Source organism: Elephas maximus, chromosome 21, assembly GCF_024166365.1.
Source record: "Elephas maximus indicus isolate mEleMax1 chromosome 21, mEleMax1 primary haplotype, whole genome shotgun sequence".
Taxonomy (NCBI): Eukaryota; Metazoa; Chordata; class Mammalia; order Proboscidea; family Elephantidae; genus Elephas; species Elephas maximus.
The window spans coordinates 52551448-52569711 of record NC_064839.1 but is presented as its reverse complement, the minus strand read 5'-3'; the positions used below and the strand labels follow the sequence as shown (position 1 = coordinate 52569711).

The 18264-nt window shown below is 47.7% G+C and overlaps 1 long non-coding RNA gene across 2 annotated transcripts; it reads left to right on the top strand.

Annotated features, from left to right (window-relative positions):
• The first annotated feature begins 447 nt into the window (after positions 1–447).
• LOC126064737 (uncharacterized) lies at positions 448–18047 on the top strand. Of its 2 annotated transcripts, none has more exons than XR_007514615.1 (3): positions 448–643; positions 3697–3909; positions 17838–18047. It is a non-coding gene; the product is annotated as an uncharacterized LOC126064737 (long non-coding RNA). The 2 variants fall into 2 exon arrangements; XR_007514616.1 differs by lacking the exon at positions 17838–18047 and adding an exon at positions 4825–5887.
• Positions 18048–18264: the final 217 nt, after the last annotated feature.

Genomic DNA, 18264 nt, shown 5'->3' with positions numbered 1-18264 from the left:
ATGATGGTGGTGGTGGTGGTGATGATGATGGTGATGATGATGATGATGGTGATGGCAGCAGTCAGAAACTCCAAACAGGCTCCACAAAGCACAAGGGACATCTTCACAGCAAAGTTAACCCTGCAAGGGTTTTAACCTTGACAACAAAAGCTCAGCAACTTTCCTTTTTCCTTATGGTTTATCTATGTCATACAGTTTGTTTGTTTTTTTTTTTTTCCTAAATAAGAAAACTGGCATGTGAATCTAGAAAGGGAACATATACACTCACCCAGCCCCTGCCATCCCCTTCCTGTCTTTAATCAGCTCAATGGCTCACCCTTTGGAAAATTGTGATCCGTTATTGAGTTTGTACGATATTTTTACCCTACCTCTTCCTCTCCCAGTAGGGCTGTGTGATATGCACCTTCTTTAATAAATATATTTTTATTACTTTTACAGATAATTTTTTAAAACAATTCGGAAAAGATCTTGAGATCTGGGCGGGGTTTCAGAGCCAGAGTTGAACCGGTTCGCCCAGACCATGGACCCAGCTAGCCATCTACACTCAACATGCAAGCCACCGCTTCCTTTCTCCTGGGCCGGGGGCATTAATAACTCTCTCACGTGAAATTTGGAGGCAGCTTCACGTTTCTTCTCAGCACAGGTATCTGGGCTTCATTACCCACCGGTGGAAGTCGGTGAGATGAATGATCTCTTTTCCCTGGAGATGATGTATTCAAGATTAATACCAGTTGTCCCGTTTCCAGACTCAATCCCTTCACTTTTACTGATCCCACAGTGAAAGCATCAAGCTAATCAGAATGCATGTCTATGTCATGAACACAGAAAATGCAGAATGAGTTGACCATTTCAGTGATTAGAACTCTGTATATGCTGCTCCCTGAACCCATCTGGGAAAATTACTATGAGATGGGTTCCCTTTCCTGTGGTGGTCAGGATGGGGAAGTCGATGGTATGGGCAAGACTGGCAGACTATAGGTGTCCACTCTGCTGCAGTTCCCAGCTGACGAAATGCCCGTTCCAGCCCCAGCATCGTTATACATCACTGTCCTCACTGTCCGAGCCTCTGCTGCAATGTAAGCATGATGAGGGCAGGGACTTCATCTGTCTAGTTCCCTACACACCCACATGGCCTTGAACAGCACTGGCACATGAAAGATGGTCCATAAGTCTTTATCGAATGAATGAATGAGTCAGTGGGGCCTTCTAATTTCCAAGTCCCTGGGCAGAAGGGCAGATCCTTTCAGGCAATACATGCACTAGACTGGAGGGACCAACTCCTGTCCAATTCCTGGTACATGGAGAGAACAGCAATGAGAGGAAGTCCCAACATGTATTTCCAACAATAAATAGGTGTTATTTCTTTTAGTTATTTTTGGGACTAGGGGGAGCCCCTAGATCCTCACCACAGTGAGCCGCCCTTTTAGTGAAGATCAAAAAAACCAAACCAAACCTGTCACTGCTGAGTTGATTCTGACTCATGGTGACCCCACATGTGTCAGAGTAAAACTCTGCTGCACAGGATTTTCTTGGCTGTAATATTATGGAAATAGATTGCCAGGCCTTTCTTCTGTGGCACTGCTGGTGGATTCGAACTACCAACCTTTCTGTTAGTAGCCAAGAACAAACCATTTGCACCATCCAGGGACCTCTTCAGTGAAGATACTGCTTTAGAAATCATGGTGCCCAATGACTAGTGAATTGTTTCACATCACACTTGGAGCCTGTGTTTATGAAAAGGAAAGATGAGGGGTTTGCAACTGGATGCAGCAAAGCCTGTGCCTGGATCTGACTTACTTACAAGGCATTGATGAGTTTCCTGTGGCCACAAAATTCGTGGCTTATAAAAACAGAAATTCTCTCACAGTTCTGGAGGCTGGGAGTCTGAATTCAGGGTGTTGGCAGGGCCATCTTCTCTCTCCATTGTCTCTACAGGTTGTCGCTCTGTGTTTCTCGTGGCCCCAGGCATTCCTTGCTTGCAGCTGCGACATAGCTCCATCCTCACATGGCTGCTTTCCTCTGTGTCTCTGTGTCTCTTGTGCTCTTTTATAAGGACAGCACTCAGGTGGGATTAGGACTCACCCTACTCCAGTATGACCTCATGTTATTTCCAAACAAGGTCCTACCCACAGGCACCGAGGGCTAAGACTTCAACATGAATTTTAGGGGAAAACAACTCAGTCTATAACATGGCATTTTCCTCCTCCCTTCGCTAATGAGATGATGAGGTTGGAGCTCTGTTTCACACGGTGGCCATGCCAGATGAACCTCTCGGGGTTCCTTCCCAGCTCAGTCTGTTGGCACAGTCTCAGGACCTGGCTCCACCACAACCTGGAAAGGGGACATGGCACTCTATGTACCTTTGAGGCAATGGGACAGGGATGCTAAGGACCAGAGGCTTCCAGGGAAAGAACAAGCCCACCTTTGGGGGTGGACAAGTCTGGCTAATCGACAAGTGCACTAGCATCACTTTACAGTTGACTTGGAATGGCTTTCCACAAGGGCCTGAGAATGAGACTGGGTTTCCTTGGCTCATTTGGTGACTTCCAAAGCTGTGAACTTGTCTTTCTGAATGTCCTCTTCAAGTGACAGCAGTTATCTTCTCTCAGTGAAGAGGATATGGCTAGCGAATTTCCTTCTATCTAGACATGAACCCTGATGCTTTGGAGAGGGGAATGGGTCTCTCTGTGCCATGGTGAATGAAACCCTCTTCCCCACACCCCCAGTTCTACCACCATCCACATTGGGGAGGTGTCTCAGTGGAGTGAGCCTTTTTAGTTGTGGAATGAAGCTTATGATGGGGAGATTTTTCTGGCTTTCAGAAAAGACACAGCCCCACTTCCCTCTGGCCTTTCACCCCAGGTGTTGCTGTTATTAGTTGCCATCAAGTTCATGTATGATAGAATGAAACCTCGCCCAGTCCTGCATCATCCTCACAATCCTTGGTCTGCGTGAGTCCATTGTTGCAGCCACCGTATATTTTGAGTATCTTCCAGCCTAGGGGGCTCATTTTCCAGGACTGTATTGGGCAAAACTTTCTAATGATTCACAGGGTTTTCACTGACTAATTTTCTGATGTAGACTGCCAGGCCTTTCTTCTTAGTCTGTCTGTCTGTCCCCCTGAATACATCCATTTAATAACATGGTCAGCCAAGGCAGTGGAGAATCATGGTCTAGCTCATATGCTTGTCATGGGAAAAGTTGGGCCATCAGTATGTCAGACACTTCATGTTGCGGGGGGGAAGGGGTCCCAAAATGCAAATATCTCTCTTTTTCCTAAGAAAGCCTAGATTTTATGCAGAGGAGTTACGTTCCCAGCTAAAGGCTATCCTTCGCAGCTCTACCACATTGCCATGGCCCCCATCAACACTGTCTTGGCAGGGAGTTGATGGAGAGCTTATGAGCTAAAGTAGCTTGCAAGTGACCCCATGGTGCTGAATGTGGTACTGAAACATCTGTGGGTAAGAGTGTGGGCTGTGGGTCTGGGTTCAGTTCAAATGCCAGCACACCCAAAATGTGGAACCTCGGACAAGTTACTCACTCTGTACTTCAGTTTTTTCCCTGTCTGCAAAATGGGAGTAATAATAATTTCTAACATGGGGCTCTGCCACCCATCGGTCAGTTTGTCATACTGTGGTGGCTTGTGTGTTGCTGTGATGCTGGGAGCTGTGCCACTGGTATTTCAAATACCCGCAGGGTCACCCATGGTGGACAGGTTTCAGCAGAGCTTCCGACTAAGGCAGACGAGGAAGAAAGGCCTGGCGATGTACTGAAAATCAGCCAATGAAAACCCTGTGGTTCACAAGAGAACATCATCTGATACAGTGCTCGAAGCTGAGTCCATAGGTTGGAAGGCACTCAAATATGGACTTGAGCACACCAACGATCATGGAGATGACACAGGACCGGGTAAGGTTTCGTTCTGTTGTTCGTGGGGTTTCCATCCGTTGGAGCTGACTCAGCAGCAATTAATGACAGCAACAGCAATATAACAGTGATGCTGCTGCTGCTACCGATAGTGTCATTATTATTATTACCATGATCGTTACTAGGAACTGTATCCGCAGCTACACCAGAGAAGGGTTTCCAAGCGCTGGCAGTCAGATCATTTCTTTCCCTTCTATAGTTATGTCCTCGCTCAATTTAAATTGAGGGAGATGCTAAAGAGAAGCCTATTTCCTGGCCCTGATCAGACTGGGTCCCAGAAGGAAATGGCTCTGAAGTTGGTCTGGGAAGGGGGCTCAGCCGAGGAGAGCTGTGAGAGGGACCAGCACTTGAAAGCTATGCAGCACACTCCGACCGCTTGGAGTTGATGCATTTGTCTCAGTTACGTGGCATCCACACTCCTGCCACCTGGCCTTTGCTTAGGCATCCCTCTCCTGAAATACCTTCATCCTCTCTGCCATCATTCCTTGGTGTTAAAACAGATGCGAGTATCTCAACTGTTACTGTATGCCTAGACAATGTCTCAATTCATCCTCATAGTAAGTCTATGATGTAGGCGCTATAACTGCATTCTACATATGAGGCTTAGAGAAGTAATTTGCCCATGGTCACCCAACCAATATTCAGTAGACACCCTCAGTCCCCTCTCTCACTGGGTCCTCGAAGCACCTTAGTGTTCCTTGGAATCCTGTGTGCAACTCACTGGCCCAGCCATCTCTTATGGGCATTTCCAGTCTGTGATGTGGCTGTTTTAAATGGCCTTGGTCATTTTTTGTGGTCCAGAGGTGCTAAGAAGTGGGTGGATTTCAGCAAGCTGGTGCCCAGTGGGGCTTGTCAGGGGTTGGACAGCAAGCTGGAGATGTCTGGTCTTGCCCACAGGCAAACCCTCTCTGCCCAGTGAGGCTGAAGTCTGAAGCTCCGATTAATGAACGACTGCAGGCACTGTGTGGAGCCGGTGTGTTTCAGGCAGCTGGTCAGAGCCTGGTGAGAACTTTCCGCTGAAACGTCCAAAACGGGCGACTTGGCTCAGGTCTCCATCGCGAGAGCAACAACAGGAAATGGAGCAGGGACTTTGCCGTCCTTGGCGTGGTATTTCCCCATTTCCCTCCGGGTCCGTATTGTTTCACCGATAGAGTGAAATGGGATGCATGATATAATTACGATTGCTGAGTGAGCAGCTGAAAAGTCCACTGTTCACTTAAATGTGTACGAGGGAGACCTTGGTCCTGCTGCCAACCCCCAACTCGCACTGGTATCTTCTGATTAGTAAATGTAGGGGTGGTAGAATTTGGCAGTTGTAGCTACCTGGTCCCAAAGGTGGAGCTCATTTTCCCTAAATGAGAAGTCTTCGTGGAGACTCACAGGGGAGCGGAACCCCATCTGTGACTATCATCTGATAGGTGATGATGGCTCGTCTTTCCTGGAGAACAGCACTTCCAAAGGTCCTTACTGGGGCAGGGGTGCATAGGCCATACTGGCAAGGAGAAAGTGGGGTGAGACTTCTAGGCTCCCTGAGTACAAGTGGAGGATGGGCGATGCCCAAACCAGAGACTTCGAAGCAGGGTCACAGGCAACTATGACTGATGTCAAGACCACCCAAAGTGTTGGAGATACAGAAGACCCAAAGGACACAGGTGTGAAAAGTAGTCAGACCAAACTTTCTGACTGTCTCCTACTTTAGCAAAGTCCACCCTCTGAGAGGCGAGGGAGTGGGGCTGGTGGCATTCATCAGGACAGCTGTTTATATCAGGGTACTCCTATCACACCTTTATGAGCCTAAGAACCACCTGGGGAGCTCTTGATAAACGTGAGTTCTAGCTCCCAGTCTCCAAGGTTCCAATTCCATTGGTCTGGAAAGCGGTTTGAGAATCTAAATTTTAATAACATCCCTTGTGATTTCATGCGGCTGTGAGGGGCTCAGGGGAAACGTATCTTACTATCTTTTCACCCCTCAGTACAGGGCTCATCCCTGGCTGATGAAATCAATCCACCTTGAGATCTTTTAAAAAATTCTGATGATGCTTTAATCTGGCATGGGGCCCACACATCAGAATTTCTTAACAGTCCTCCTCCCCCGAGGTAAGTCTAAAGTGCAGCCAGACCTGAAGATGACCACCCCAGCATCTAACATAGTGCCTGTCGCAGTTTTCGTCAGTATTGTTGAGTGCCTGCTGTATGCTTTCATTTGATATTTAGTGAGTGCCTATTGTCTGCCAAGTACTGTGCCATGGGCAGTGGCAGCGGATGACAAGGATACCTGTCCTGTCCTGAAGAAGCCCACAGCCCATTGGGGCAACTGGTGTTTGGTGCACTCAGCAGAAGTACTGTTGAAGGGTGCACAAGAAGCTACAGGGCCACGAGGTAGAGAGGACTGACGCTGTTGGAGTCAGGCAGGGCAAGAAATGCCTTCTGAAGGAGGTGGCATCTGAGCTGGGTTATAAAGAGCAGCCCGGACAAAGGCAAGGAAGGTCATTCCAGGCTGGTGGAACAGCTGTACGATGCTGAATCCCCAAATGGCATGAGGTATCTGGAGCTCTCAGTAGGTTGGTGTGGCTGGAGCAAGGAGCTTGGAGGCCAGGGTGATGGGAGGTGAGAAAGGAGTCAGCTCAGGAGTGTGAATGTTTAGACTTGCCTTACCTTTGGAGTATTGGATTGTGATCAGTTTCCCCCATCTGGAGCTGGAGGTTTGGGATGGAAGCACCAGCCTGTCATGGTCACGTGGTGGACTTGGTCCTCGCAACCTCCCAGTCAGTAAAGCACAACCTTGTGGGTCTAGTTCCTCTAGAAAGCTCCGGCTCTCATTCTTTGCTGTGAGCTTTTGGTGCTAGGATCTTCTAGAACCCCAGTGTCTTGCCCCTTTTAGGAACGAGCAGGAAGAGGCAGCGTGGGAGAGGGACCGGCTGCCGGGATAGTTCATTTCTAGCCCCATTTCTGCCACCCGTTCGTGGGTCGTCTTAGAGGAGTTCTCCCCCTTGCTGCATCTACAGGTGAAGTTGGACAGAAAATCAAAATGCCCTTCTAGCTCCTACTGTAAACTGGAAAGTCGTCTCCTGGTGAATCGACGTGGCTGACGGAGGCAACACAGCAAGAAAGAACAACTGGAGACCAACACCCAGTGTCCACGCCCAGGTCTCCCCCTGAACACCTTCCTCCCCGTCCCAGCCCAGCTCTGCAAAATTCCCACCCGGCCCATCCTCGGAGAAGCCCCGAACGCCGCAAAGCAAGCCCTGGCCCCTTCCTGTCAGGGCGCATTCCATCCGTCACCTCCATAGCTTCCTGCTAAGAGAGCTCCACAGGCCACCGATCTCTGAAGAGAAATCAGCTTATTCAACAATATTTTGGAAATTAAAACCAGGGTTGAACTCTCGTGTTCGGGGAGTCTGATGGGAAAAGTCAGACATGAAAGAAGGTGCTTGGACATCTTGGGTGTGTGAGTTCCTGGGGGGCTAGCGTAGGAAGGAACAGCCGGGCAGCGCCTTCTCCGTCTCCTCCTCACTTGAACCCTAAGTGGCAGAGAGGGGGAAGCTGGGTGGTGCCCCGTACTCCAGTTGAAGGATGAGCATGGAAGATGGTCAGGCTCTTTCTCAGATGAGGCAGGACTGCTTAGTGGCTGGAACTCTAGACCCAGGCGAAGTCAGACCTGGGTTTCAAATCCACTATGGTGGAAAACCCTGGGTCTTCATCTCTCTAAGCCTCCTCTTCCTCATCTGCATAGCTTATGAAGATAGGTCACCTCATGTTTAAAATCCATCTGCGGCTTTCCACTATTCTGAGGACAAATATAAGCTTCTTACCAGGGTCTCCAGATTCCAATGTGATCTACACGTTCAGGGGCGTGGGATGATCAGCTCAACGATGAGGTCATCATTTTGACTATGGCTGGGACGATGTTGCTGAGAAGACGGACATAGCCTATCTTGCCCACCTTCAACATGGACCCCAAACAGAGGAAGCAGAGCTGAGAGCTGAGAGGTTCAAATGGAATCCTGCTTCCTTTGTTTGCGGCCTCTGCATCCAGCCCTATCTGAATTCAACAACTGGATTTTTCAGTTAGGCAAACCAATAAACTCCTTTTCTTGCTAGGCTAGCTGCCATCACTTGCAATCGTAAAACAAATGGTGGAAAGAAGAGAAATACAGAATGATGTGTTGTCATCTGACTCGGCAGCCTCAAGTAGGAGAGGGTGTATGGTCCCGGGTCTGTCTGTCACAGAGGCATCCCCTGCCTACCTCCTGCTCTCTTTTGTATGTCAGGCTGGCTGGACCCCATCTACAGCCAAAATGCTCCTTAGAGGTGATGATGGTGAGAATTTGGCTCACTTTGAGCACGTTATCAGGAAAGACCAATTGCTAGAAGAGGATATCATGGTCAGTAAAGAGGAGGGCCAGCCAAATGAGGGAAACGCTCAATGGGACGGATGGCACAATGGCTGCAACAATGGACTCAAACATACCCACAATTATGAAGATGGCGTAGGACCGGGCAATGTTTTGTTCTGCTGTACTCAGAGCTGACTTGATAATAGCAACTAACAACAAAACAACAATGGACCCCCACGGGTTGCAACTCCAAGGCTCTTGAATGGCTGACTTTCAGCTGATTTACCCAATCAGTGGACAATCAAGGTCCCTAGGGGGCACAAATGGTTAACACTCAGCTGCTGAGAGGTTGGCTGTTCAAATCCACCCAGTGGCACCGAAGATGAAAGGCTTGGAGATCTACATCCATAAAGATCACAGCCAAGAATCCTATGGGGCAGCTCTACTCCATAACACATGGGATCACCCATGAGTCAGAATCAATTCAATGGCACCAGGGTTAACAGGTTGGGTGGACATCAGAGGCAGGGGGAAGGGAAAAACTAGGACATCTCTTCTCCCGCTCTGCACTGGGCGGCATCTCCAGCCGTGGCATCTTGCCTGTGGCGTCCGCTTCTTCCAAGCAGACCTGCGTGATTCCTGTTTCTGTGGGTGACCCAGGCCTGGGTTTGGTTGACCCCACCGCTGCCACTACCCTCCAGCCTCACCCAGGTAGAGGCTTCCAGCTCTTTCCCCTCTCTGTCCCGATTGCCTTCTTAACTCTTTCATCACCTGTGTGGCCAATCCTCTGTATTAAATTCTCTCTGTTTTAAGAGTGTTTCCCACTTTCTGGTTGGGGCCCTAACTGACACAGATGTATCGTGGAACATTCAGGGACACAGACACATTCAGGGAACCCAAATAAACATCGAGTTTGAGATGAAGGGCCGAGTGGTGAGGTTGGAGGCTGGAGAGATTGGCAGGGGCTAGATCAGGCAGGGCTTATAAACCACATGAAGGAGTTTGGATGCAATCTTGAGGGCACTGGAAGGCCCCTGGTACCCTTCAGAAATGGTTAGGGGGTGGCGTGCCATGATCAGACAGACCCCAGTAGGGAGACTGAGACACAATAACACACCCTGAAATGAGGACTTGACTTCTACAGCCCAATATGTGCCCATGGAGCCAGAGAAATGTGACCAGAAACTTCCGGTGAGTTCCCAGTCACCAACTTGAAAATTTCAAAGGCTGATCTTGCGAGAGAACTCTTTGAGGGCTCTTCTAGCTCCTCAAGTAAAATGGAACACTGTCTTAGGATCTGGGTGTGGGGGGAGAGAACTCCAGGAGCCAGGGTGGCAGAGGGGGCTGGGGGCTTCGTGAAGTCAGCAACAAAGAGCCCAGTGACCCGGCAGAGCCAAAGCAGCCCAGACATGAAAGGAACATGGGTGGAAAAATTAAGTCAATGTTTGCTTTGGGAACCAGTCTGACGGCTCTTAATCCCGTGGGCGTTTGTGAATTCCAGCTCACGGGATGTCCCCAGCCCTCGGCCGGACCACAAAGCACTGTTTGTGAGGGCTCCATCCAGACCTTGGAGGTGCTGCATCCAGGACCTGCCACTCCTGGCAGGGCAGAGCGAGCAGCCTGGCCCTGCTGCTCGGGGACTGTGCGCTTCTCCTCACGGCCGGCTCTAAGGCTGCTGTTTGTTGACTTTTCCTCCTTTCCCACCTTTATGTTCCCTTTAGAAAGATGAAAGGAACATACAAGTCACTAAGCCCCAGAGATGAAAACACGGGGAGGGTCTGTTCCTTAAATATGCATCAGTTCAACTGAGTAGATGAGGAAAAGGAGGCCTGTCACTTCAGGCAAGGAGGTCTGGGGCAGCGAGCTCACAGATGACATGAAAGAACGAGGAACAGAGGCAGTGACCCCTTCTCCTCCATGAAAATGCGTTAAATAAAATTATATCACGCACAAGCACATACACACAGGCACACGCTTCAATTTCCGAATGTTACTATGCCGCTGGGGGGAAAAAATGGTTTTTAATTTCTGCCACCCTTCCTACTGTTAAAATTAGATCAGCCCCAGAGACAGAGTACCCAGGGCCAAAATTCATAGAGAAACAAAAGAAGTCACTTCTCAGATTTTTAGTTTTCTAGAGCCTAAGTCCTGCCATTCAAGGATGAGCTAAATGATTTTCAAGGGTAAGGTTGGTCACTAAGAAGAACTGATACAGTCGAAATGTAGCATTGGTGAAGAATATCGTGTATGCCATGGACTGCCAGAAGAACCAAAAAATCAGTCTTAGAAGAAATACAATCAGAATGTTCCTTAGGAACAAGGATGGTGGGACTTTGGCTTCCTTACTTTGGACACATCATTAGGAAAGATCAGTGGCTGGAGAGGGACGTATGTTTGGCAAAAATGAAAGAGATCTTCAATGAGATGGATTGACAAGGTGGCTGCAATAATGGACTCAAACATACCAACAATCACGAAGACAGTGTAGGATCTGGCAACATTTTCATTCTGTTGTACATGGTGTCGCCACGAGTCAAAGCCAACTCAGCGACAATCAACAACAACAATTTAGCACATGTAGTTTTTGCACTGTGCAGTGACTTTGTAAGTATATTAATACATGTACACTATGAAACCAGCACCCATGTGTCTACTTTCAGAGCAATGTCGTCCTCAGAGCAGAGGCCTGCAACCAGGGGAAATTTTTAAAATAACCCACATCTCTAGAGGGCATGCATGGGCCAAAGCAAACTATTCTCAGATTTTCCTTTTGCTATCCCATCCTTTTCTCACACACCACAGCTGCTCCTCACAGCTCTTCTAAAACAGCACCATGACACCCTGGCTTTTCCCTTTATGACCCATCAGGAAGCCCAAAATGCCAGCATGAAAGCCTGGATCCTTCTCTGATGGTAAATTGAGCTGCAAGAGAACCTTTCTTTGGCGGGTTGTGGGGCGTGGGCTAATATGCATTAGTAATCATTATCTTGTATGTTGTATCCAAGGAGGCCTGGTGGCACAGAGGTTAAAGCACTCAGCTGCTAACCAAAAGGTCAGCAGTTCGAACCCACCAGCCGCTCCTCGAGAGCAAGATGTGGCCATCTGCTTCCGTAAAGATTTACAGCCTTGGAAACCCTATGAGGCAGTTCTACTCTGTCTTATAGGGCCACCGTGACTTGGAATCGACTCAATGGCAGTAGGTTTGGCTTTTGGGGTTATGTTATATTTCATTGCTGTTACTGGAAAGAGGGTAATGTCAAGGGACACCTGCCCAGCTTTTTTTTTTTTCTAAACCCCATTTCCGGCCAGGTCACTCCCCTACTCAACCACTGTCAACAGTTGGGCCTCAATCCAACTCTTGGCTCTGATATCCCATCTCCACCCTTGGGTCTTTCCACACTCGAGCCAAATGCTTCCACTCATGCTCATGGGTCTCCCATACCCCCAGAACTCATTCTGATCCTTCCGAGCATCTTGGATCAGGTCAAACTTGTCCCCTTCTGCAAGGCTTCACTCACAAGGCCCCCCAGAGACCCAGTGGAGCCCTCACCCCAGCTTCTGAATGCCTCCTGAGACACCGAGGCCTTCCTCTGGGTATTTGGGTACATCTCTGTGTGGGTCTTGGGGCTGCTGCAACAAGGGACCACAAACTGGGCAGCTTAAAACTGCAGATATTTATCCTTTCATGGCTCTGCAGGCCAGAAGTCTGAAATCAGGGTGTTAGCAGGGCTGCACTCCCTCTGAAGGCTCTGGGGGAGGATCCTTCCGGCTTCTGGTGTTGCCGGCAATCTGACATTCCTTGGCAGCTGGGAGGAGGAGTGTCAGACAGACCCCCACCAACAGGGGTGCAGAAGGGCCAGGAGGGTTGAGGGAAGCCATTTGCAGAATATTCAGAAACTCCCCAAAGCTTCTATCTAGCCCTGACTAGCCACTCAGGGACAGAAAAGTTGGGGTCCAAGGGAAGAAGATGGGAGGCCCCCACCCTGGAGGAGGCCCATGTCCTGTTCAGAAGCTGGAGTTGCACAGAAAGGCAGTGCTTCCTTTTTCTGCTCCTATGTATGAAACAGGGCCCCCGGGGGCTGGAGGGAGACAGGATACTCACTTTACATTCCAGGATGTGTTGGGTACCATGAAGTTGATTCTGACTCATAGCGACCCCATGTTACAGAGTAGAACTGCCTCATAGGGTTTCCTAGGCTGTAATCTTCATGGAAGGAGCCCTGGTGGCACAGTGGTTAGTTTGCTTCCATAAAGATTTACACCCTTGGAAACTCTATAAGGCAGTTCTACTCTGTCCGGTAGGATCTCCATGTGCCGGAATTGACTTGATGGCAATGGGTAATCATTATAGGAGCAGATTGCCATGTCTCTCTTCCACGGAGCTGCTGAGTGTGTTCAAACAGCTGAGTTAGCAGCCGAGTGCTTAACCGTTGTGCTACCAGGGCTCCTAGGATATTGCTTGGATTATTTTTTAATAAGAAATATTGTTATTGTAGGAAAAACCAAGTCACGGATATGAAGGAGTCCATGTTGAACTAAATCCTTCCCTTCCCCAAATATCCAAGGCCCTGGATGGACAGCCTGATGCAGAGTCCTGCTGGGAGAAGCAGGGAAGCTGGAGGCAGGGTTGCTTTCACAGCCACCCCACCGTTAGCTGCGACCCTTTCTCCCCCCAGCGCCAAGGGAAAGAAACCAGGAGGCTGTGGTTTGGAACGGGCTCCTTATTTATGCAGGAATAACTATGAGGGGTTTAAGTCAACTTCTCCTCTTTCAAAATTTCATTCCAATAAAATATCTTAACCCGCCATCTCCCCACCGTATCTGCCCCAACTCTGTTGGGCTCATCAAAGTGGCAGGTGCCAGGTGGCAGTTTCATGTCTGGGTTTTCCTTTCATTCTCACCATCCCTCCTTCCTACCCCAGTGGTCCCTATCTGAATCTTCACACACTGTCCCAGTCATTCCTGTTTTTTAATCAAAGTGGTTTGGGCTCCTTAAATTACTCCACCCTATACAGAAACCACAGTTCAAAATGTATGGTATATTTTTTAACCGGTGGAAGTATTGCTAGATATGGCATGAGGAGATCAGGTTCAAGTCCCAGCTTGGCTGTGTGTGAAGTGGATAACCTTGGACAGGTTCTCAACCTCTCTGTACAGGGTCTCCCCTACTTTCTGCCTTCCGTTAATGGTCTGTAGGAGGGAACATGGTCACCTGGAGTTCAAAGCCACTGACAAAAGCAGTCTGTTACAAACCTAAATGTCTTTCAAGTTACCGAGTTTGTCTTGGAAATCCATACCCATTTTGTACTCTGATAATCCATTGCTGCGACAGTGACGTTATTTGCCTACCCAGTATCCATTTTCCTCGCTTATACCAAACCGAAAACAAAACCCACTGCCATAGAGTCAATTCCGACTCATAGAGGCCCTATAAGACAGAGTAGAACTGCCCCACAGAATTTCCAAGGCTGTAAATCCTTAGCAGACTGCCACATCTTTCTCCTGCGAAGCAGCTGGTGGGTTCAAACTGCTGACCTTTTGGTTAGCAGCCGAGTGCTTTAACCAATGCATCGCCAGGGGTCCTTTTTCTTCACTTGTAGAATCATTTAATTATTGGGTGCTTCAATAATTAACCACTAAATAATAATAAAGAATCACTTAATAATTACCTAAAAACTACACTTACCAGAGTGTGTTGGTTTCCACAAAAGCTCTGTAAGGTGAACCTGGCAGTCCCCTCTTACCCTTTTCTCCTTCTTCCTGCCATGTGATGACTAAAGCTTCAGCAGCCATTTTGTGCCAATGGGGCAATCTCTAAAGAGTAGTCACATGTTAAGGATGTCGGAGAAAAAGATAAAAGAACGGGGATATTGGTGATATCATGGCACCACAATACCAACCCGTGGACTTCCTTTGTGTGAAAAAAGAAGAAACTACCAATTATGCAAGCCACTTTTATTCTGGGGTCTAATGCAATTCTAACTGAGAAGATCAGTTATAATATTATTTCGATATAAAAATAATATTGGCAACAACTCACCATGGAGCGATCTGATTGCTCTGGAAATACGTGCCCTCTCTCTCCTGGGTGCCTGTGCCCGCCATGTCCCTCCCCAGCATGCGTGCCCCCGAGTGAGGAGCCAGGTTAAGGTGAGCACCAGCAGTCTGACAACCCCCTCCCCCCGTTTAGCCTCCTCTGTGTCCTACAGCAACCTTGTTGATAGGATGAGCAATCTTGGAGCATCGCCCAAATGCCAGCCCCAAATGTGGTCTTCCCCTGGCTCAGGGCAGCTCCCTGGCTGAGTGGATGGAGGCAGCATGGTTTCCACCTCTGCTAAGCCACTGATGGGCTGTGACCTGTGCAAGCTCTTGGACCGTTAAGCATCCTTGCTTTCCCGTGTGTGTGGAGAGTGCTGAGCAGATGACCTGAGTTCATAAGGAGCCATGTGGTGGTGTGGTCATGAATCAGGCTTTCTGGTCACATAGAGCTGAATTCAGATGCTGACAGTATCATTCACTTGTTTGAATTTGGAGAAGTCACTTAACATCTCTAGTTTCTGCATCTGCAAAATTTCTCTGTGATTTCTGTATTTGTAAAATCTGTCTCTGGCTTCTGCACCCATAAAATGGGGAAAATAAAGGCACCCACCTCTGCTTTAGTGAAGCGTTGACAAATACAGAAAATGCACTCATAAAACCTGTGCTGTTGCTGTTATTTTTTATAATTATTTTACTTTTTTTTGCATTCAATAAGAGTTTCAGCTGCTAACCAAAATGTCGGCAGTTCAAATCCACCAGGCGCTCCCTGGAAGCCCTATGGGGCAGTTCTAGTCTACAGGATCGCTATGAGTTGGAATTGACTCAACAGCAGCAGGTTTGGTTTTCTTATTGCTTTTGTACTTTTGAAACTATTCTATGCACATTATAAATAAGTAAATTTTTATTCTATTAGGAACCAAGATTTCCAAGTTAACAAGAAAAAAAGCTGTAAAATGGTAACTTTGAATTGAAACTATCAATATAAACTCATGATATATATTTTTAAGTTAGCCAATATTTATTGTGTGCTTACAATATGTATAAGGCACAGGGATACAACAATGAATAATAAAGATACAGTGTCTACTGTCATAAAAACTACCTAGTGCCATTGAGTCAATTCTGACTCAGAGCAACCCTATAGGACAGAGTAGAACTGCCCCATAGAGTTTCCAAGGAGCGCCTGGTGGATTTGAACTGCCGACCCTTTGGTTAGCAGCCGTAGCACTTAACCACTATGCCACCATAGGACCTACTATCTCTCATACTAGCTATTACGGTAGGCCATGGTGGCCCAGAGGTTAAGAGCTCAGGTGCTAACCAAAAAAAGGTTGGCAGTTCAAATTTACCAGCTGCTCCTTGGAAACCTTATGGGGCAGTTCCACCCTGTCCTACAGGGTCACGATGAGTCAGAATCAACTTCATGGCAAAGGATACCATAGAACTTACACGGGGTCACATATAGTAAATCATTGCGCAAATAATTACAGTGGAATTAAATCTAACAATTCTCCAAGAGTTTACACCACTCAACACATGAAGTTCCTGAGCCTGAAATTCAGGCTTATTGTTAAGCCAACATATTCAGTTCTCAAAGGGAGGGAAACTTGTGTTATTTTACTTTTTAATGAGCAGTTAGGCCAGCCCCATCACGTTTACATGACAAGAGCAAACCAGGGTGGCACCTAATCTACCAATTCGACTCTGAAGGATTTCGGGCACAGTTAGTGGCAAGTGTCAGATCATCTTTGGATCTAAACTGGCTGATCGGGAGACCGAGCTGACCTCATCCTGGCCACTTATTGAACAGAGAGATCAGCCAAGGGGTCGAAAGTTTCAAATCTCCCCATATTCCTCCAGCCTTCGGGTTGGATTCTACCACAGAATGAAACTTATCCAAAGGCATCCTCATTTTCCACAGGACTTGCCAGCAGAGGCAAGGCAGAAAGAGAGGCTGGAAATGCTTGTTCCAACCCTAGCTTTGCTGTTTTGAAATCGGTCCCTTATCTTGCCTTTCATTTTTCTCTGCCTATCTGTAGGGAAGAAATGAAAATAGTCCCTGCTTTCAACCCATTTTCACCTCTCTGAGATTAGGAACTACCTGTGAAGTGATGAGGGTCTCCTGGGTAACCACCAGGGCAGCTAGCTCTTTGCAGGCCAGTAAAGAAATAGGGAAAGGCAGTGGCAGTTCAGTGGGAGACCTGGGTTCGATTCCCAGCCAATGCACCTCATGCGTGGCCATTACCCGTCTGTCACCGGAGGCTTGCGTGTTGCTATGATGCTAAACAGCTTTCAGTGGGGCTTCCAGACTGAGATGGACTAGGAAGAAAGTCCTGGCAATCCACTTCCAAAAATCAGTCAGTGAAAACCCTGTACATCACTACGGTCTGATCTGCAACAGACTGTGAGGATGGCAGGACCGGGCAGCACTTCATTCTGCTGTGCATGGGGTTGCCAAGGGTTGGGGGTGACTCCGTGACAGCTAACAACAACAGCAGCATGAAAATAAGCAATTGCCCTTCTACGGCGGCGAGCAGACAGCAATCACTGGTATTCAACAACTCTCCGAGCTTCTCCCAAAGTCCTTGACAAATAGATCATCTTTAAATGGAACAATCTGCAAATAAATGAGTGGTGACCTAAAGAATTAACACTCTTAACAAATGGGAAACCCATCAACCTCTGAGTAATGGGTTCTTTGTTTTTTCCATGTATGAGTTGAATCTGTGTGAAATTCTTTCTCCAAATTATAAATAGAAACCAATGCGCTGTTCAATTGGGCTTTCCTTTTTTTTTTATGAGATTTTTCCCACAGACAAAGGGATTTTCACTTTCAGGAGAAATGACTGCCAAAGGCAAAAGATTGTTAGGATGGACGTGGAGTTTCTACCCGAGGGGCCTGGAATGTTCCAGATTGAGCCAAGAATCCGCCGTGACGGGCTGCCTTTGGCCCGACACCTTCTGCTCTTTTCTTTCTTGAGCAACGTGGCTGAATGGACAACGCCCCGAATCTCCTAGGTCTCAAGAGACTTGAAAACAGTGATGCGAACAGACACGTGCACACCAACGTACACAGCAGCACTGTTCGCAACAGCCAGGAGGTGGAAACAACCCAAGTGTCCATCAACAGATGATGGATAAACAAAATGGGGTCTATCCACACAATGGAATATTACTCAGTCATAAAAACAAATGAAGTTCTGTTGTATGCTATGACATGGCTGAACCTCGAAAACGTTACGCTGAGTGAAGTCAGTCAGTCACAAAGGCCATGTATTGTACAATCGCACTTATATGAAATATGTAGAATGGGCAATTGCATAGAGATCAAAGTCTAATAAAGGTTACCAGGAGGGGGAAGGGGGAGTCAGTGTGTAGAAAGCACTGAGTTTCTTTTTACAGTGACAGAAAATTGGGCAACACATACTGGTGATGGTTGCACAACTCATTTGGTATAATTGGTGTCACTGAATCGTACCCATGAAAGATGCGGAATTGGCAGATGTTATGTTACCTGTATTTTCCCAACAATAGGAAAAAAATGGAAAGAATATACCCTGAACCAGGCGTTGGAGATGTGATTATAGCCTGTTCGCCATGGCTGGCCGGGTGACCTGAGAAGACTCCCTCTGCGCATCTGCTATGGGTCTATTCATCTGGTGCCGACATGCTAAATTGGCAGTGAAATTGGACTTTGTACCCCTAGTCTGAATACTGCAAGATCTGCAGAGGGGGAAGGGAAAACAGCTGCTCCCTCAGGCCTCAGGGAGAAGTCAGGGATGGAAGGAGGAGAAAAGAAGAGGTACTTGGGGCTGGAGGAAAAGAACAGAGAGTCACAGGGCAGAGAAAACAGACAAATCTAGGCTAAAGAGGCAGTGATTTATTGGGATCTGCTTGGAGGTTCAGGTCTACCTAAAGGGGCCTCGAAAGAAAGGCCTGGCAATCTACTTGTGAAAAATCA